Source organism: Mytilus californianus, unplaced genomic scaffold (genome assembly GCF_021869535.1).
Source record: "Mytilus californianus isolate M0D057914Y unplaced genomic scaffold, xbMytCali1.0.p SCAF_6, whole genome shotgun sequence".
Classification (NCBI taxonomy): Eukaryota; Metazoa; Mollusca; class Bivalvia; order Mytilida; family Mytilidae; genus Mytilus; species Mytilus californianus.
In genome coordinates, this window is record NW_026262712.1 from 67,173,398 (window position 1) to 67,196,130 (window position 22,733).

The window sequence follows — 22,733 nt, forward strand, 5'->3', positions numbered from 1 at the left end:
GGCAGTGCTTGTTTTTGTCAGCCTTCGGTGCACTCGGAAAATTAAGTGCTGCACGAATAAAAAAAGATGTGAGGTAAACGTCAATGAGACAGCAACCCAACTACAGAAATAACCAAAAGACATTTAGAGGGAGACGTGTAATCTTCAACAATAGACAGGTGTCCTAACAATATGTCACATAAGTGCTATCAGATTCATATTTTTTTCAGCCAACAGTATACACGTAATATTAAGTGCGAAATAGAAGGAGAATCAGACGTGGTTTATACGTCAATTGAACAGCAGCCAAACGACAGAAATAAAAAAAAAAAATCTTGATGCAGACATTAAGTCTACGACAAATAGACAGGTGATTACACATTGTTGATATGTCTCGCTCTAAACTATCTCGATTCCATAAAAGATATACATAAATTCAACAGAAACTATCAAAGATATGCTATTCACACTCAATTCTCTAAATAAAGGGGGAGGGGGCATTAACATTACGATATGATATACGACCGTTAACGACAACGTACCTTGACGTGGGACACACACACATTTAAGAAAATGTAAATGGGCTATTATACTTAAGATTCATTTTATATATCTAACACCCCCCTTTTATCGTACAACATTCCTAGGAAAGAAAAGAGGACAAGATACAGCTAAGATTTAAATCTGTCGCCTCCACGTACGTACGGGTTTCACTCCGTCCCGTCGAGGGCTATGTTCCCAACAGACCTAGCCAGTAGTTACTAGACTGCGGGTTGATAACAACACATGCAGTGCAAACTTATATGTACAAATTATTCAATGAAAAAGGTGCAATATATCAATGTTTTGCAAAATTTGTGTATTTTATCACGAAAAAGCCATGATAAAGACTCATTTTCTGATTGAGTCGATGTTTAAAATTTTTTGGGACAATTAAATTTTAACCTGTGCAGATCACAACTTCGAAATAGACGAAAAATGACAAAAACCTACAAACGTATATAATACGTATATAACTATCCAGTTTTTTGCCAATACCTTCTCTGAGGAAATTTTGCAGATTGTGTACTATATAAGGATTTCAAACCCTATACATCGTATGCTTACCTCTGAAAGACGGAGCTTGTTTTGTTACGTATTATGTCTGGAAAACGAGTTTTTTGTTTTACTTTTGCTTTTTGCATTGTTTTGGTATTATTTTTTTTAAGAAAAGGGGGATGCCTTGAAACAGATTTTTCAAATGATAAACATCAGCTATAAAATACGAAATACTTTCAATGTTTAGTGAAATGGCAACAACTTTTTGACACAAGAAACATTCATAAGAGTAAAAGGAGATGCAAGGCATACATCAATAAAACAGCTAGCCAACAACACAAAACTGAACGGTATGAAATTTGCTGTTTTTTTATTTGATAAGATTCTCAGTTAAAATATACAGCACTCTTCACGTGCAAGGGATGTAGTTTCAAAAAGAGTCTGACTATTGTTGATATGAAAAAAGAAATAATCAAGAAAGAAGGAGATTTTTTTATCTGTTTGGTCATTTTCCTCATCGTTTAGTTTTTGCTTATTTGTATTTGTCTCCAGAAAATGAGTAAGACTTACGTAGAGCTTCGCTACTTTCCCAAAATTGTGTGTGCGTTAATTCCTTTGTTTTTCGCTTAACACCAAGAAGGTATATAATTCGGACCCGGTCACAGAGAACATACAAGAAAGTAGTACATATGTTAAACAAAATAGTTCCTACGCGTAGCTGTAACTTTGTCCAAAAGTAAAAGAAAATTGGTAATTGATTGATATCAAATGAAAGGCTCTACGTCTTAGGATCACGATAGAACCCTTGATGGAAGTTTCCCATAAATAATAAAATAGATATATGAAATTATGATGGGGGACATGTTTGCCCTGTTGCCCAGATCGGAAGTACCTGTTTTTATACTATCCAACTTTCGGGAACCAGTGAGCTCTATAATGTAATATGTTGATTTTTTAAGCACAGTCAAGTCGGGATCAGATAAATTTGCTATGAAATAACTGCCGCTTTATTCTAACTTAAGACGAAATAGCTATAAATGCTTAAAATTGCATAGTGGTTTTATTCCTGAAAACAATTTTTGAAGCAAGTGCGTGTCTGCGTTTCTATAGAATTCTGATTTTCTTCACTCAGAAAAATACAAAAAAAAAAGCAAATGTTTAAGTAGACTTGAGGTGAATTTCTGACACAATGGCTTTAATATGCATGGAATATTTGCCACTGGACGTTAAGTAGAAAACAATCAAATCAATCCACTATACTTGATACAAAGAAAAACTGGCAGTGCTTGTTTTTGTCAGCCTTCGGTGCACTCGGAAAATTAAGTGCTGCACGAATAAAAAAAGATGTGAGGTAAACGTCAATGAGACAGCAACCCAACTACAGAAATAACCAAAAGACATTTAGAGGGAGACGTGTAATCTTCAACAATAGACAGGTGTCCTAACAATATGTCACATAAGTGCTATCAGATTCATATTTTTTTCAGCCAACAGTATACACGTAATATTAAGTGCGAAATAGAAGGAGAATCAGACGTGGTTTATACGTCAATTGAACAGCAGCCAAACGACAGAAATAAAAAAAAAAAATCTTGATGCAGACATTAAGTCTACGACAAATAGACAGGTGATTACACATTGTTGATATGTCTCGCTCTAAACTATCTCGATTCCATAAAAGATATACATAAATTCAACAGAAACTATCAAAGATATGCTATTCACACTCAATTCTCTAAATAAAGGGGGAGGGGGCATTAACATTACGATATGATATACGACCGTTAACGACAACGTACCTTGACGTGGGACACACACACATTTAAGAAAATGTAAATGGGCTATTATACTTAAGATTCATTTTATATATCTAACACCCCCCTTTTATCGTACAACATTCCTAGGAAAGAAAAGAGGACAAGATACAGCTAAGATTTAAATCTGTCGCCTCCACGTACGTACGGGTTTCACTCCGTCCCGTCGAGGGCTATGTTCCCAACAGACCTAGCCAGTAGTTACTAGACTGCGGGTTGATAACAACACATGCAGTGCAAACTTATATGTACAAATTATTCAATGAAAAAGGTGCAATATATCAATGTTTTGCAAAATTTGTGTATTTTATCACGAAAAAGCCATGATAAAGACTCATTTTCTGATTGAGTCGATGTTTAAAATTTTTTGGGACAATTAAATTTTAACCTGTGCAGATCACAACTTCGAAATAGACGAAAAATGACAAAAACCTACAAACGTATATAATACGTATATAACTATCCAGTTTTTTGCCAATACCTTCTCTGAGGAAATTTTGCAGATTGTGTACTATATAAGGATTTCAAACCCTATACATCGTATGCTTACCTCTGAAAGACGGAGCTTGTTTTGTTACGTATTATGTCTGGAAAACGAGTTTTTTGTTTTACTTTTGCTTTTTGCATTGTTTTGGTATTATTTTTTTTAAGAAAAGGGGGATGCCTTGAAACAGATTTTTCAAATGATAAACATCAGCTATAAAATACGAAATACTTTCAATGTTTAGTGAAATGGCAACAACTTTTTGACACAAGAAACATTCATAAGAGTAAAAGGAGATGCAAGGCATACATCAATAAAACAGCTAGCCAACAACACAAAACTGAACGGTATGAAATTTGCTGTTTTTTTATTTGATAAGATTCTCAGTTAAAATATACAGCACTCTTCACGTGCAAGGGATGTAGTTTCAAAAAGAGTCTGACTATTGTTGATATGAAAAAAGAAATAATCAAGAAAGAAGGAGATTTTTTTATCTGTTTGGTCATTTTCCTCATCGTTTAGTTTTTGCTTATTTGTATTTGTCTCCAGAAAATGAGTAAGACTTACGTAGAGCTTCGCTACTTTCCCAAAATTGTGTGTGCGTTAATTCCTTTGTTTTTCGCTTAACACCAAGAAGGTATATAATTCGGACCCGGTCACAGAGAACATACAAGAAAGTAGTACATATGTTAAACAAAATAGTTCCTACGCGTAGCTGTAACTTTGTCCAAAAGTAAAAGAAAATTGGTAATTGATTGATATCAAATGAAAGGCTCTACGTCTTAGGATCACGATAGAACCCTTGATGGAAGTTTCCCATAAATAATAAAATAGATATATGAAATTATGATGGGGGACATGTTTGCCCTGTTGCCCAGATCGGAAGTACCTGTTTTTATACTATCCAACTTTCGGGAACCAGTGAGCTCTATAATGTAATATGTTGATTTTTTAAGCACAGTCAAGTCGGGATCAGATAAATTTGCTATGAAATAACTGCCGCTTTATTCTAACTTAAGACGAAATAGCTATAAATGCTTAAAATTGCATAGTGGTTTTATTCCTGAAAACAATTTTTGAAGCAAGTGCGTGTCTGCGTTTCTATAGAATTCTGATTTTCTTCACTCAGAAAAATACAAAAAAAAAAGCAAATGTTTAAGTAGACTTGAGGTGAATTTCTGACACAATGGCTTTAATATGCATGGAATATTTGCCACTGGACGTTAAGTAGAAAACAATCAAATCAATCCACTATACTTGATACAAAGAAAAACTGGCAGTGCTTGTTTTTGTCAGCCTTCGGTGCACTCGGAAAATTAAGTGCTGCACGAATAAAAAAAGATGTGAGGTAAACGTCAATGAGACAGCAACCCAACTACAGAAATAACCAAAAGACATTTAGAGGGAGACGTGTAATCTTCAACAATAGACAGGTGTCCTAACAATATGTCACATAAGTGCTATCAGATTCATATTTTTTTCAGCCAACAGTATACACGTAATATTAAGTGCGAAATAGAAGGAGAATCAGACGTGGTTTATACGTCAATTGAACAGCAGCCAAACGACAGAAATAAAAAAAAAAAATCTTGATGCAGACATTAAGTCTACGACAAATAGACAGGTGATTACACATTGTTGATATGTCTCGCTCTAAACTATCTCGATTCCATAAAAGATATACATAAATTCAACAGAAACTATCAAAGATATGCTATTCACACTCAATTCTCTAAATAAAGGGGGAGGGGGCATTAACATTACGATATGATATACGACCGTTAACGACAACGTACCTTGACGTGGGACACACACACATTTAAGAAAATGTAAATGGGCTATTATACTTAAGATTCATTTTATATATCTAACACCCCCCTTTTATCGTACAACATTCCTAGGAAAGAAAAGAGGACAAGATACAGCTAAGATTTAAATCTGTCGCCTCCACGTACGTACGGGTTTCACTCCGTCCCGTCGAGGGCTATGTTCCCAACAGACCTAGCCAGTAGTTACTAGACTGCGGGTTGATAACAACACATGCAGTGCAAACTTATATGTACAAATTATTCAATGAAAAAGGTGCAATATATCAATGTTTTGCAAAATTTGTGTATTTTATCACGAAAAAGCCATGATAAAGACTCATTTTCTGATTGAGTCGATGTTTAAAATTTTTTGGGACAATTAAATTTTAACCTGTGCAGATCACAACTTCGAAATAGACGAAAAATGACAAAAACCTACAAACGTATATAATACGTATATAACTATCCAGTTTTTTGCCAATACCTTCTCTGAGGAAATTTTGCAGATTGTGTACTATATAAGGATTTCAAACCCTATACATCGTATGCTTACCTCTGAAAGACGGAGCTTGTTTTGTTACGTATTATGTCTGGAAAACGAGTTTTTTGTTTTACTTTTGCTTTTTGCATTGTTTTGGTATTATTTTTTTTAAGAAAAGGGGGATGCCTTGAAACAGATTTTTCAAATGATAAACATCAGCTATAAAATACGAAATACTTTCAATGTTTAGTGAAATGGCAACAACTTTTTGACACAAGAAACATTCATAAGAGTAAAAGGAGATGCAAGGCATACATCAATAAAACAGCTAGCCAACAACACAAAACTGAACGGTATGAAATTTGCTGTTTTTTTATTTGATAAGATTCTCAGTTAAAATATACAGCACTCTTCACGTGCAAGGGATGTAGTTTCAAAAAGAGTCTGACTATTGTTGATATGAAAAAAGAAATAATCAAGAAAGAAGGAGATTTTTTTATCTGTTTGGTCATTTTCCTCATCGTTTAGTTTTTGCTTATTTGTATTTGTCTCCAGAAAATGAGTAAGACTTACGTAGAGCTTCGCTACTTTCCCAAAATTGTGTGTGCGTTAATTCCTTTGTTTTTCGCTTAACACCAAGAAGGTATATAATTCGGACCCGGTCACAGAGAACATACAAGAAAGTAGTACATATGTTAAACAAAATAGTTCCTACGCGTAGCTGTAACTTTGTCCAAAAGTAAAAGAAAATTGGTAATTGATTGATATCAAATGAAAGGCTCTACGTCTTAGGATCACGATAGAACCCTTGATGGAAGTTTCCCATAAATAATAAAATAGATATATGAAATTATGATGGGGGACATGTTTGCCCTGTTGCCCAGATCGGAAGTACCTGTTTTTATACTATCCAACTTTCGGGAACCAGTGAGCTCTATAATGTAATATGTTGATTTTTTAAGCACAGTCAAGTCGGGATCAGATAAATTTGCTATGAAATAACTGCCGCTTTATTCTAACTTAAGACGAAATAGCTATAAATGCTTAAAATTGCATAGTGGTTTTATTCCTGAAAACAATTTTTGAAGCAAGTGCGTGTCTGCGTTTCTATAGAATTCTGATTTTCTTCACTCAGAAAAATACAAAAAAAAAAGCAAATGTTTAAGTAGACTTGAGGTGAATTTCTGACACAATGGCTTTAATATGCATGGAATATTTGCCACTGGACGTTAAGTAGAAAACAATCAAATCAATCCACTATACTTGATACAAAGAAAAACTGGCAGTGCTTGTTTTTGTCAGCCTTCGGTGCACTCGGAAAATTAAGTGCTGCACGAATAAAAAAAGATGTGAGGTAAACGTCAATGAGACAGCAACCCAACTACAGAAATAACCAAAAGACATTTAGAGGGAGACGTGTAATCTTCAACAATAGACAGGTGTCCTAACAATATGTCACATAAGTGCTATCAGATTCATATTTTTTTCAGCCAACAGTATACACGTAATATTAAGTGCGAAATAGAAGGAGAATCAGACGTGGTTTATACGTCAATTGAACAGCAGCCAAACGACAGAAATAAAAAAAAAAAATCTTGATGCAGACATTAAGTCTACGACAAATAGACAGGTGATTACACATTGTTGATATGTCTCGCTCTAAACTATCTCGATTCCATAAAAGATATACATAAATTCAACAGAAACTATCAAAGATATGCTATTCACACTCAATTCTCTAAATAAAGGGGGAGGGGGCATTAACATTACGATATGATATACGACCGTTAACGACAACGTACCTTGACGTGGGACACACACACATTTAAGAAAATGTAAATGGGCTATTATACTTAAGATTCATTTTATATATCTAACACCCCCCTTTTATCGTACAACATTCCTAGGAAAGAAAAGAGGACAAGATACAGCTAAGATTTAAATCTGTCGCCTCCACGTACGTACGGGTTTCACTCCGTCCCGTCGAGGGCTATGTTCCCAACAGACCTAGCCAGTAGTTACTAGACTGCGGGTTGATAACAACACATGCAGTGCAAACTTATATGTACAAATTATTCAATGAAAAAGGTGCAATATATCAATGTTTTGCAAAATTTGTGTATTTTATCACGAAAAAGCCATGATAAAGACTCATTTTCTGATTGAGTCGATGTTTAAAATTTTTTGGGACAATTAAATTTTAACCTGTGCAGATCACAACTTCGAAATAGACGAAAAATGACAAAAACCTACAAACGTATATAATACGTATATAACTATCCAGTTTTTTGCCAATACCTTCTCTGAGGAAATTTTGCAGATTGTGTACTATATAAGGATTTCAAACCCTATACATCGTATGCTTACCTCTGAAAGACGGAGCTTGTTTTGTTACGTATTATGTCTGGAAAACGAGTTTTTTGTTTTACTTTTGCTTTTTGCATTGTTTTGGTATTATTTTTTTTAAGAAAAGGGGGATGCCTTGAAACAGATTTTTCAAATGATAAACATCAGCTATAAAATACGAAATACTTTCAATGTTTAGTGAAATGGCAACAACTTTTTGACACAAGAAACATTCATAAGAGTAAAAGGAGATGCAAGGCATACATCAATAAAACAGCTAGCCAACAACACAAAACTGAACGGTATGAAATTTGCTGTTTTTTTATTTGATAAGATTCTCAGTTAAAATATACAGCACTCTTCACGTGCAAGGGATGTAGTTTCAAAAAGAGTCTGACTATTGTTGATATGAAAAAAGAAATAATCAAGAAAGAAGGAGATTTTTTTATCTGTTTGGTCATTTTCCTCATCGTTTAGTTTTTGCTTATTTGTATTTGTCTCCAGAAAATGAGTAAGACTTACGTAGAGCTTCGCTACTTTCCCAAAATTGTGTGTGCGTTAATTCCTTTGTTTTTCGCTTAACACCAAGAAGGTATATAATTCGGACCCGGTCACAGAGAACATACAAGAAAGTAGTACATATGTTAAACAAAATAGTTCCTACGCGTAGCTGTAACTTTGTCCAAAAGTAAAAGAAAATTGGTAATTGATTGATATCAAATGAAAGGCTCTACGTCTTAGGATCACGATAGAACCCTTGATGGAAGTTTCCCATAAATAATAAAATAGATATATGAAATTATGATGGGGGACATGTTTGCCCTGTTGCCCAGATCGGAAGTACCTGTTTTTATACTATCCAACTTTCGGGAACCAGTGAGCTCTATAATGTAATATGTTGATTTTTTAAGCACAGTCAAGTCGGGATCAGATAAATTTGCTATGAAATAACTGCCGCTTTATTCTAACTTAAGACGAAATAGCTATAAATGCTTAAAATTGCATAGTGGTTTTATTCCTGAAAACAATTTTTGAAGCAAGTGCGTGTCTGCGTTTCTATAGAATTCTGATTTTCTTCACTCAGAAAAATACAAAAAAAAAAGCAAATGTTTAAGTAGACTTGAGGTGAATTTCTGACACAATGGCTTTAATATGCATGGAATATTTGCCACTGGACGTTAAGTAGAAAACAATCAAATCAATCCACTATACTTGATACAAAGAAAAACTGGCAGTGCTTGTTTTTGTCAGCCTTCGGTGCACTCGGAAAATTAAGTGCTGCACGAATAAAAAAAGATGTGAGGTAAACGTCAATGAGACAGCAACCCAACTACAGAAATAACCAAAAGACATTTAGAGGGAGACGTGTAATCTTCAACAATAGACAGGTGTCCTAACAATATGTCACATAAGTGCTATCAGATTCATATTTTTTTCAGCCAACAGTATACACGTAATATTAAGTGCGAAATAGAAGGAGAATCAGACGTGGTTTATACGTCAATTGAACAGCAGCCAAACGACAGAAATAAAAAAAAAAAATCTTGATGCAGACATTAAGTCTACGACAAATAGACAGGTGATTACACATTGTTGATATGTCTCGCTCTAAACTATCTCGATTCCATAAAAGATATACATAAATTCAACAGAAACTATCAAAGATATGCTATTCACACTCAATTCTCTAAATAAAGGGGGAGGGGGCATTAACATTACGATATGATATACGACCGTTAACGACAACGTACCTTGACGTGGGACACACACACATTTAAGAAAATGTAAATGGGCTATTATACTTAAGATTCATTTTATATATCTAACACCCCCCTTTTATCGTACAACATTCCTAGGAAAGAAAAGAGGACAAGATACAGCTAAGATTTAAATCTGTCGCCTCCACGTACGTACGGGTTTCACTCCGTCCCGTCGAGGGCTATGTTCCCAACAGACCTAGCCAGTAGTTACTAGACTGCGGGTTGATAACAACACATGCAGTGCAAACTTATATGTACAAATTATTCAATGAAAAAGGTGCAATATATCAATGTTTTGCAAAATTTGTGTTTTTTATCACGAAAAAGCCATGATAAAGACTCATTTTCTGATTGAGTCGATGTTTAAAATTTTTTGGGACAATTAAATTTTAACCTGTGCAGATCACAACTTCGAAATAGACGAAAAATGACAAAAACCTACAAACGTATATAATACGTATATAACTATCCAGTTTTTTGCCAATACCTTCTCTGAGGAAATTTTGCAGATTGTGTACTATATAAGGATTTCAAACCCTATACATCGTATGCTTACCTCTGAAAGACGGAGCTTGTTTTGTTACGTATTATGTCTGGAAAACGAGTTTTTTGTTTTACTTTTGCTTTTTGCATTGTTTTGGTATTATTTTTTTTAAGAAAAGGGGGATGCCTTGAAACAGATTTTTCAAATGATAAACATCAGCTATAAAATACGAAATACTTTCAATGTTTAGTGAAATGGCAACAACTTTTTGACACAAGAAACATTCATAAGAGTAAAAGGAGATGCAAGGCATACATCAATAAAACAGCTAGCCAACAACACAAAACTGAACGGTATGAAATTTGCTGTTTTTTTATTTGATAAGATTCTCAGTTAAAATATACAGCACTCTTCACGTGCAAGGGATGTAGTTTCAAAAAGAGTCTGACTATTGTTGATATGAAAAAAGAAATAATCAAGAAAGAAGGAGATTTTTTTATCTGTTTGGTCATTTTCCTCATCGTTTAGTTTTTGCTTATTTGTATTTGTCTCCAGAAAATGAGTAAGACTTACGTAGAGCTTCGCTACTTTCCCAAAATTGTGTGTGCGTTAATTCCTTTGTTTTTCGCTTAACACCAAGAAGGTATATAATTCGGACCCGGTCACAGAGAACATACAAGAAAGTAGTACATATGTTAAACAAAATAGTTCCTACGCGTAGCTGTAACTTTGTCCAAAAGTAAAAGAAAATTGGTAATTGATTGATATCAAATGAAAGGCTCTACGTCTTAGGATCACGATAGAACCCTTGATGGAAGTTTCCCATAAATAATAAAATAGATATATGAAATTATGATGGGGGACATGTTTGCCCTGTTGCCCAGATCGGAAGTACCTGTTTTTATACTATCCAACTTTCGGGAACCAGTGAGCTCTATAATGTAATATGTTGATTTTTTAAGCACAGTCAAGTCGGGATCAGATAAATTTGCTATGAAATAACTGCCGCTTTATTCTAACTTAAGACGAAATAGCTATAAATGCTTAAAATTGCATAGTGGTTTTATTCCTGAAAACAATTTTTGAAGCAAGTGCGTGTCTGCGTTTCTATAGAATTCTGATTTTCTTCACTCAGAAAAATACAAAAAAAAAAGCAAATGTTTAAGTAGACTTGAGGTGAATTTCTGACACAATGGCTTTAATATGCATGGAATATTTGCCACTGGACGTTAAGTAGAAAACAATCAAATCAATCCACTATACTTGATACAAAGAAAAACTGGCAGTGCTTGTTTTTGTCAGCCTTCGGTGCACTCGGAAAATTAAGTGCTGCACGAATAAAAAAAGATGTGAGGTAAACGTCAATGAGACAGCAACCCAACTACAGAAATAACCAAAAGACATTTAGAGGGAGACGTGTAATCTTCAACAATAGACAGGTGTCCTAACAATATGTCACATAAGTGCTATCAGATTCATATTTTTTTCAGCCAACAGTATACACGTAATATTAAGTGCGAAATAGAAGGAGAATCAGACGTGGTTTATACGTCAATTGAACAGCAGCCAAACGACAGAAATAAAAAAAAAAAAATCTTGATGCAGACATTAAGTCTACGACAAATAGACAGGTGATTACACATTGTTGATATGTCTCGCTCTAAACTATCTCGATTCCATAAAAGATATACATAAATTCAACAGAAACTATCAAAGATATGCTATTCACACTCAATTCTCTAAATAAAGGGGGAGGGGGCATTAACATTACGATATGATATACGACCGTTAACGACAACGTACCTTGACGTGGGACACACACACATTTAAGAAAATGTAAATGGGCTATTATACTTAAGATTCATTTTATATATCTAACACCCCCCTTTTATCGTACAACATTCCTAGGAAAGAAAAGAGGACAAGATACAGCTAAGATTTAAATCTGTCGCCTCCACGTACGTACGGGTTTCACTCCGTCCCGTCGAGGGCTATGTTCCCAACAGACCTAGCCAGTAGTTACTAGACTGCGGGTTGATAACAACACATGCAGTGCAAACTTATATGTACAAATTATTCAATGAAAAAGGTGCAATATATCAATGTTTTGCAAAATTTGTGTTTTTTATCACGAAAAAGCCATGATAAAGACTCATTTTCTGATTGAGTCGATGTTTAAAATTTTTTGGGACAATTAAATTTTAACCTGTGCAGATCACAACTTCGAAATAGACGAAAAATGACAAAAACCTACAAACGTATATAATACGTATATAACTATCCAGTTTTTTGCCAATACCTTCTCTGAGGAAATTTTGCAGATTGTGTACTATATAAGGATTTCAAACCCTATACATCGTATGCTTACCTCTGAAAGACGGAGCTTGTTTTGTTACGTATTATGTCTGGAAAACGAGTTTTTTGTTTTACTTTTGCTTTTTGCATTGTTTTGGTATTATTTTTTTTAAGAAAAGGGGGATGCCTTGAAACAGATTTTTCAAATGATAAACATCAGCTATAAAATACGAAATACTTTCAATGTTTAGTGAAATGGCAACAACTTTTTGACACAAGAAACATTCATAAGAGTAAAAGGAGATGCAAGGCATACATCAATAAAACAGCTAGCCAACAACACAAAACTGAACGGTATGAAATTTGCTGTTTTTTTATTTGATAAGATTCTCAGTTAAAATATACAGCACTCTTCACGTGCAAGGGATGTAGTTTCAAAAAGAGTCTGACTATTGTTGATATGAAAAAAGAAATAATCAAGAAAGAAGGAGATTTTTTTATCTGTTTGGTCATTTTCCTCATCGTTTAGTTTTTGCTTATTTGTATTTGTCTCCAGAAAATGAGTAAGACTTACGTAGAGCTTCGCTACTTTCCCAAAATTGTGTGTGCGTTAATTCCTTTGTTTTTCGCTTAACACCAAGAAGGTATATAATTCGGACCCGGTCACAGAGAACATACAAGAAAGTAGTACATATGTTAAACAAAATAGTTCCTACGCGTAGCTGTAACTTTGTCCAAAAGTAAAAGAAAATTGGTAATTGATTGATATCAAATGAAAGGCTCTACGTCTTAGGATCACGATAGAACCCTTGATGGAAGTTTCCCATAAATAATAAAATAGATATATGAAATTATGATGGGGGACATGTTTGCCCTGTTGCCCAGATCGGAAGTACCTGTTTTTATACTATCCAACTTTCGGGAACCAGTGAGCTCTATAATGTAATATGTTGATTTTTTAAGCACAGTCAAGTCGGGATCAGATAAATTTGCTATGAAATAACTGCCGCTTTATTCTAACTTAAGACGAAATAGCTATAAATGCTTAAAATTGCATAGTGGTTTTATTCCTGAAAACAATTTTTGAAGCAAGTGCGTGTCTGCGTTTCTATAGAATTCTGATTTTCTTCACTCAGAAAAATACAAAAAAAAAAGCAAATGTTTAAGTAGACTTGAGGTGAATTTCTGACACAATGGCTTTAATATGCATGGAATATTTGCCACTGGACGTTAAGTAGAAAACAATCAAATCAATCCACTATACTTGATACAAAGAAAAACTGGCAGTGCTTGTTTTTGTCAGCCTTCGGTGCACTCGGAAAATTAAGTGCTGCACGAATAAAAAAAGATGTGAGGTAAACGTCAATGAGACAGCAACCCAACTACAGAAATAACCAAAAGACATTTAGAGGGAGACGTGTAATCTTCAACAATAGACAGGTGTCCTAACAATATGTCACATAAGTGCTATCAGATTCATATTTTTTTCAGCCAACAGTATACACGTAATATTAAGTGCGAAATAGAAGGAGAATCAGACGTGGTTTATACGTCAATTGAACAGCAGCCAAACGACAGAAATAAAAAAAAAAAATCTTGATGCAGACATTAAGTCTACGACAAATAGACAGGTGATTACACATTGTTGATATGTCTCGCTCTAAACTATCTCGATTCCATAAAAGATATACATAAATTCAACAGAAACTATCAAAGATATGCTATTCACACTCAATTCTCTAAATAAAGGGGGAGGGGGCCATTAACATTACGATATGATATACGACCGTTAACGACAACGTACCTTGACGTGGGACACACACACATTTAAGAAAATGTAAATGGGCTATTATACTTAAGATTCATTTTATATATCTAACACCCCCCTTTTATCGTACAACATTCCTAGGAAAGAAAAGAGGACAAGATACAGCTAAGATTTAAATCTGTCGCCTCCACGTACGTACGGGTTTCACTCCGTCCCGTCGAGGGCTATGTTCCCAACAGACCTAGCCAGTAGTTACTAGACTGCGGGTTGATAACAACACATGCAGTGCAAACTTATATGTACAAATTATTCAATGAAAAAGGTGCAATATATCAATGTTTTGCAAAATTTGTGTTTTTTATCACGAAAAAGCCATGATAAAGACTCATTTTCTGATTGAGTCGATGTTTAAAATTTTTTGGGACAATTAAATTTTAACCTGTGCAGATCACAACTTCGAAATAGACGAAAAATGACAAAAACCTACAAACGTATATAATACGTATATAACTATCCAGTTTTTTGCCAATACCTTCTCTGAGGAAATTTTGCAGATTGTGTACTATATAAGGATTTCAAACCCTATACATCGTATGCTTACCTCTGAAAGACGGAGCTTGTTTTGTTACGTATTATGTCTGGAAAACGAGTTTTTTGTTTTACTTTTGCTTTTTGCATTGTTTTGGTATTATTTTTTTTAAGAAAAGGGGGATGCCTTGAAACAGATTTTTCAAATGATAAACATCAGCTATAAAATACGAAATACTTTCAATGTTTAGTGAAATGGCAACAACTTTTTGACACAAGAAACATTCATAAGAGTAAAAGGAGATGCAAGGCATACATCAATAAAACAGCTAGCCAACAACACAAAACTGAACGGTATGAAATTTGCTGTTTTTTTATTTGATAAGATTCTCAGTTAAAATATACAGCACTCTTCACGTGCAAGGGATGTAGTTTCAAAAAGAGTCTGACTATTGTTGATATGAAAAAAGAAATAATCAAGAAAGAAGGAGATTTTTTTATCTGTTTGGTCATTTTCCTCATCGTTTAGTTTTTGCTTATTTGTATTTGTCTCCAGAAAATGAGTAAGACTTACGTAGAGCTTCGCTACTTTCCCAAAATTGTGTGTGCGTTAATTCCTTTGTTTTTCGCTTAACACCAAGAAGGTATATAATTCGGACCCGGTCACAGAGAACATACAAGAAAGTAGTACATATGTTAAACAAAATAGTTCCTACGCGTAGCTGTAACTTTGTCCAAAAGTAAAAGAAAATTGGTAATTGATTGATATCAAATGAAAGGCTCTACGTCTTAGGATCACGATAGAACCCTTGATGGAAGTTTCCCATAAATAATAAAATAGATATATGAAATTATGATGGGGGACATGTTTGCCCTGTTGCCCAGATCGGAAGTACCTGTTTTTATACTATCCAACTTTCGGGAACCAGTGAGCTCTATAATGTAATATGTTGATTTTTTAAGCACAGTCAAGTCGGGATCAGATAAATTTGCTATGAAATAACTGCCGCTTTATTCTAACTTAAGACGAAATAGCTATAAATGCTTAAAATTGCATAGTGGTTTTATTCCTGAAAACAATTTTTGAAGCAAGTGCGTGTCTGCGTTTCTATAGAATTCTGATTTTCTTCACTCAGAAAAATACAAAAAAAAAAGCAAATGTTTAAGTAGACTTGAGGTGAATTTCTGACACAATGGCTTTAATATGCATGGAATATTTGCCACTGGACGTTAAGTAGAAAACAATCAAATCAATCCACTATACTTGATACAAAGAAAAACTGGCAGTGCTTGTTTTTGTCAGCCTTCGGTGCACTCGGAAAATTAAGTGCTGCACGAATAAAAAAAGATGTGAGGTAAACGTCAATGAGACAGCAACCCAACTACAGAAATAACCAAAAGACATTTAGAGGGAGACGTGTAATCTTCAACAATAGACAGGTGTCCTAACAATATGTCACATAAGTGCTATCAGATTCATATTTTTTTCAGCCAACAGTATACACGTAATATTAAGTGCGAAATAGAAGGAGAATCAGACGTGGTTTATACGTCAATTGAACAGCAGCCAAACGACAGAAATAAAAAAAAAAAATCTTGATGCAGACATTAAGTCTACGACAAATAGACAGGTGATTACACATTGTTGATATGTCTCGCTCTAAACTATCTCGATTCCATAAAAGATATACATAAATTCAACAGAAACTATCAAAGATATGCTATTCACACTCAATTCTCTAAATAAAGGGGGAGGGGGCATTAACATTACGATATGATATACGACCGTTAACGACAACGTACCTTGACGTGGGACACACACACATTTAAGAAAATGTAAATGGGCTATTATACTTAAGATTCATTTTATATATCTAACACCCCCCTTTTATCGTACAACATTCCTAGGAAAGAAAAGAGGACAAGATACAGCTAAGATTTAAATCTGTCGCCTCCACGTACGTACGGGTTTCACTCCGTCCCGTCGAGGGCTATGTTCCCAACAGACCTAGCCAGTAGTTACTAGACTGCGGGTTGATAACAACACATGCAGTGCAAACTTATATGTACAAATTATTCAATGAAAAAGGTGCAATATATCAATGTTTTGCAAAATTTGTGTATTTTATCACGAAAAAGCCATGATAAAGACTCATTTTCTGATTGAGTCGATGTTTAAAATTTTTTGGGACAATTAAATTTTAACCTGTGCAGATCACAACTTCGAAATAGACGAAAAATGACAAAAACCTACAAACGTATATAATACGTATATAACTATCCAGTTTTTTGCCAATACCTTCTCTGAGGAAATTTTGCAGATTGTGTACTATATAAGGATTTCAAACCCTATACATCGTATGCTTACCTCTGAAAGACGGAGCTTGTTTTGTTACGTATTATGTCTGGAAAACGAGTTTTTTGTTTTACTTTTGCTTTTTGCATTGTTTTGGTATTATTTTTTTTAAGAAAAGGGGGATGCCTTGAAACAGATTTTTCAAATGATAAACATCAGCTATAAAATACGAAATACTTTCAATGTTTAGTGAAATGGCAACAACTTTTTGACACAAGAAACATTCATAAGAGTAAAAGGAGATGCAAGGCATACATCAATAAAACAGCTAGCCAACAACACAAAACTGAACGGTATGAAATTTGCTGTTTTTTTATTTGATAAGATTCTCAGTTAAAATATACAGCACTCTTCACGTGCAAGGGATGTAGTTTCAAAAAGAGTCTGACTATTGTTGATATGAAAAAAGAAATAATCAAGAAAGAAGGAGATTTTTTTATCTGTTTGGTCATTTTCCTCATCGTTTAGTTTTTGCTTATTTGTATTTGTCTCCAGAAAATGAGTAAGACTTACGTAGAGCTTCGCTACTTTCCCAAAATTGTGTGTGCGTTAATTCCTTTGTTTTTCGCTTAACACCAAGAAGGTATATAATTCGGACCCGGTCACAGAGAACATACAAGAAAGTAGTACATATGTTAAACAAAATAGTTCCTACGCGTAGCTGTAACTTTGTCCAAAAGTAAAAGAAAATTGGTAATTGATTGATATCAAATGAAAGGCTCTACGTCTTAGGATCACGATAGAACCCTTGATGGAAGTTTCCCATAAATAATAAAATAGATATATGAAATTATGATGGGGGACATGTTTGCCCTGTTGCCCAGATCGGAAGTACCTGTTTTTATACTATCCAACTTTCGGGAACCAGTGAGCTCTATAATGTAATATGTTGATTTTTTAAGCACAGTCAAGTCGGGATCAGATAAATTTGCTATGAAATAACTGCCGCTTTATTCTAACTTAAGACGAAATAGCTATAAATGCTTAAAATTGCATAGTGGTTTTATTCCTGAAAACAATTTTTGAAGCAAGTGCGTGTCTGCGTTTCTATAGAATTCTGATTTTCTTCACTCAGAAAAATACAAAAAAAAAAGCAAATGTTTAAGTAGACTTGAGGTGAATTTCTGACACAATGGCTTTAATATGCATGGAATATTTGCCACTGGACGTTAAGTAGAAAACAATCAAATCAATCCACTATACTTGATACAAAGAAAAACTGGCAGTGCTTGTTTTTGTCAGCCTTCGGTGCACTCGGAAAATTAAGTGCTGCACGAATAAAAAAAGATGTGAGGTAAACGTCAATGAGACAGCAACCCAACTACAGAAATAACCAAAAGACATTTAGAGGGAGACGTGTAATCTTCAACAATAGACAGGTGTCCTAACAATATGTCACATAAGTGCTATCAGATTCATATTTTTTTCAGCCAACAGTATACACGTAATATTAAGTGCGAAATAGAAGGAGAATCAGACGTGGTTTATACGTCAATTGAACAGCAGCCAAACGACAGAAATAAAAAAAAAAAATCTTGATGCAGACATTAAGTCTACGACAAATAGACAGGTGATTACACATTGTTGATATGTCTCGCTCTAAACTATCTCGATTCCATAAAAGATATACATAAATTCAACAGAAACTATCAAAGATATGCTATTCACACTCAATTCTCTAAATAAAGGGGGAGGGGGCATTAACATTACGATATGATATACGACCGTTAACGACAACGTACCTTGACGTGGGACACACACACATTTAAGAAAATGTAAATGGGCTATTATACTTAAGATTCATTTTATATATCTAACACCCCCCTTTTATCGTACAACATTCCTAGGAAAGAAAAGAGGACAAGATACAGCTAAGATTTAAATCTGTCGCCTCCACGTACGTACGGGTTTCACTCCGTCCCGTCGAGGGCTATGTTCCCAACAGACCTAGCCAGTAGTTACTAGACTGCGGGTTGATAACAACACATGCAGTGCAAACTTATATGTACAAATTATTCAATGAAAAAGGTGCAATATATCAATGTTTTGCAAAATTTGTGTATTTTATCACGAAAAAGCCATGATAAAGACTCATTTTCTGATTGAGTCGATGTTTAAAATTTTTTGGGACAATTAAATTTTAACCTGTGCAGATCACAACTTCGAAATAGACGAAAAATGACAAAAACCTACAAACGTATATAATACGTATATAACTATCCAGTTTTTTGCCAATACCTTCTCTGAGGAAATTTTGCAGATTGTGTACTATATAAGGATTTCAAACCCTATACATCGTATGCTTACCTCTGAAAGACGGAGCTTGTTTTGTTACGTATTATGTCTGGAAAACGAGTTTTTTGTTTTACTTTTGCTTTTTGCATTGTTTTGGTATTATTTTTTTTAAGAAAAGGGGGATGCCTTGAAACAGATTTTTCAAATGATAAACATCAGCTATAAAATACGAAATACTTTCAATGTTTAGTGAAATGGCAACAACTTTTTGACACAAGAAACATTCATAAGAGTAAAAGGAGATGCAAGGCATACATCAATAAAACAGCTAGCCAACAACACAAAACTGAACGGTATGAAATTTGCTGTTTTTTTATTTGATAAGATTCTCAGTTAAAATATACAGCACTCTTCACGTGCAAGGGATGTAGTTTCAAAAAGAGTCTGACTATTGTTGATATGAAAAAAGAAATAATCAAGAAAGAAGGAGATTTTTTTATCTGTTTGGTCATTTTCCTCATCGTTTAGTTTTTGCTTATTTGTATTTGTCTCCAGAAAATGAGTAAGACTTACGTAGAGCTTCGCTACTTTCCCAAAATTGTGTGTGCGTTAATTCCTTTGTTTTTCGCTTAACACCAAGAAGGTATATAATTCGGACCCGGTCACAGAGAACATACAAGAAAGTAGTACATATGTTAAACAAAATAGTTCCTACGCGTAGCTGTAACTTTGTCCAAAAGTAAAAGAAAATTGGTAATTGATTGATATCAAATGAAAGGCTCTACGTCTTAGGATCACGATAGAACCCTTGATGGAAGTTTCCCATAAATAATAAAATAGATATATGAAATTATGATGGGGGACATGTTTGCCCTGTTGCCCAGATCGGAAGTACCTGTTTTTATACTATCCAACTTTCGGGAACCAGTGAGCTCTATAATGTAATATGTTGATTTTTTAAGCACAGTCAAGTCGGGATCAGATAAATTTGCTATGAAATAACTGCCGCTTTATTCTAACTTAAGACGAAATAGCTATAAATGCTTAAAATTGCATAGTGGTTTTATTCCTGAAAACAATTTTTGAAGCAAGTGCGTGTCTGCGTTTCTATAGAATTCTGATTTTCTTCACTCAGAAAAATACAAAAAAAAAAGCAAATGTTTAAGTAGACTTGAGGTGAATTTCTGACACAATGGCTTTAATATGCATGGAATATTTGCCACTGGACGTTAAGTAGAAAACAATCAAATCAATCCACTATACTTGATACAAAGAAAAACTGGCAGTGCTTGTTTTTGTCAGCCTTCGGTGCACTCGGAAAATTAAGTGCTGCACGAATAAAAAAAGATGTGAGGTAAACGTCAATGAGACAGCAACCCAACTACAGAAATAACCAAAAGACATTTAGAGGGAGACGTGTAATCTTCAACAATAGACAGGTGTCCTAACAATATGTCACATAAGTGCTATCAGATTCATATTTTTTTCAGCCAACAGTATACACGTAATATTAAGTGCGAAATAGAAGGAGAATCAGACGTGGTTTATACGTCAATTGAACAGCAGCCAAACGACAGAAATAAAAAAAAAAAAATCTTGATGCAGACATTAAGTCTACGACAAATAGACAGGTGATTACACATTGTTGATATGTCTCGCTCTAAACTATCTCGATTCCATAAAAGATATACATAAATTCAACAGAAACTATCAAAGATATGCTATTCACACTCAATTCTCTAAATAAAGGGGGAGGGGGCATTAACATTACGATATGATATACGACCGTTAACGACAACGTACCTTGACGTGGGACACACACACATTTAAGAAAATGTAAATGGGCTATTATACTTAAGATTCATTTTATATATCTAACACCCCCCTTTTATCGTACAACATTCCTAGGAAAGAAAAGAGGACAAGATACAGCTAAGATTTAAATCTGTCGCCTCCACGTACGTACGGGTTTCACTCCGTCCCGTCGAGGGCTATGTTCCCAACAGACCTAGCCAGTAGTTACTAGACTGCGGGTTGATAACAACACATGCAGTGCAAACTTATATGTACAAATTATTCAATGAAAAAGGTGCAATATATCAATGTTTTGCAAAATTTGTGTATTTTATCACGAAAAAGCCATGATAAAGACTCATTTTCTGATTGAGTCGATGTTTAAAATTTTTTGGGACAATTAAATTTTAACCTGTGCAGATCACAACTTCGAAATAGACGAAAAATGACAAAAACCTACAAACGTATATAATACGTATATAACTATCCAGTTTTTTGCCAATACCTTCTCTGAGGAAATTTTGCAGATTGTGTACTATATAAGGATTTCAAACCCTATACATCGTATGCTTACCTCTGAAAGACGGAGCTTGTTTTGTTACGTATTATGTCTGGAAAACGAGTTTTTTGTTTTACTTTTGCTTTTTGCATTGTTTTGGTATTATTTTTTTTAAGAAAAGGGGGATGCCTTGAAACAGATTTTTCAAATGATAAACATCAGCTATAAAATACGAAATACTTTCAATGTTTAGTGAAATGGCAACAACTTTTTGACACAAGAAACATTCATAAGAGTAAAAGGAGATGCAAGGCATACATCAATAAAACAGCTAGCCAACAACACAAAACTGAACGGTATGAAATTTGCTGTTTTTTTATTTGATAAGATTCTCAGTTAAAATATACAGCACTCTTCACGTGCAAGGGATGTAGTTTCAAAAAGAGTCTGACTATTGTTGATATGAAAAAAGAAATAATCAAGAAAGAAGGAGATTTTTTTATCTGTTTGGTCATTTTCCTCATCGTTTAGTTTTTGCTTATTTGTATTTGTCTCCAGAAAATGAGTAAGACTTACGTAGAGCTTCGCTACTTTCCCAAAATTGTGTGTGCGTTAATTCCTTTGTTTTTCGCTTAACACCAAGAAGGTATATAATTCGGACCCGGTCACAGAGAACATACAAGAAAGTAGTACATATGTTAAACAAAATAGTTCCTACGCGTAGCTGTAACTTTGTCCAAAAGTAAAAGAAAATTGGTAATTGATTGATATCAAATGAAAGGCTCTACGTCTTAGGATCACGATAGAACCCTTGATGGAAGTTTCCCATAAATAATAAAATAGATATATGAAATTATGATGGGGGACATGTTTGCCCTGTTGCCCAGATCGGAAGTACCTGTTTTTATACTATCCAACTTTCGGGAACCAGTGAGCTCTATAATGTAATATGTTGATTTTTTAAGCACAGTCAAGTCGGGATCAGATAAATTTGCTATGAAATAACTGCCGCTTTATTCTAACTTAAGACGAAATAGCTATAAATGCTTAAAATTGCATAGTGG

The 22,733-nt window shown here is 34.3% G+C and overlaps 1 long non-coding RNA gene across 1 annotated transcript in view; it reads right to left on the minus strand.

The window, feature by feature from the left end:
• The window catches only part of LOC127706078 (uncharacterized), a 208,768-nt gene that overhangs the window by 176,738 nt on the left and 9,297 nt on the right, over positions 1 to 22,733 (minus strand). The window lies entirely within an intron of this gene.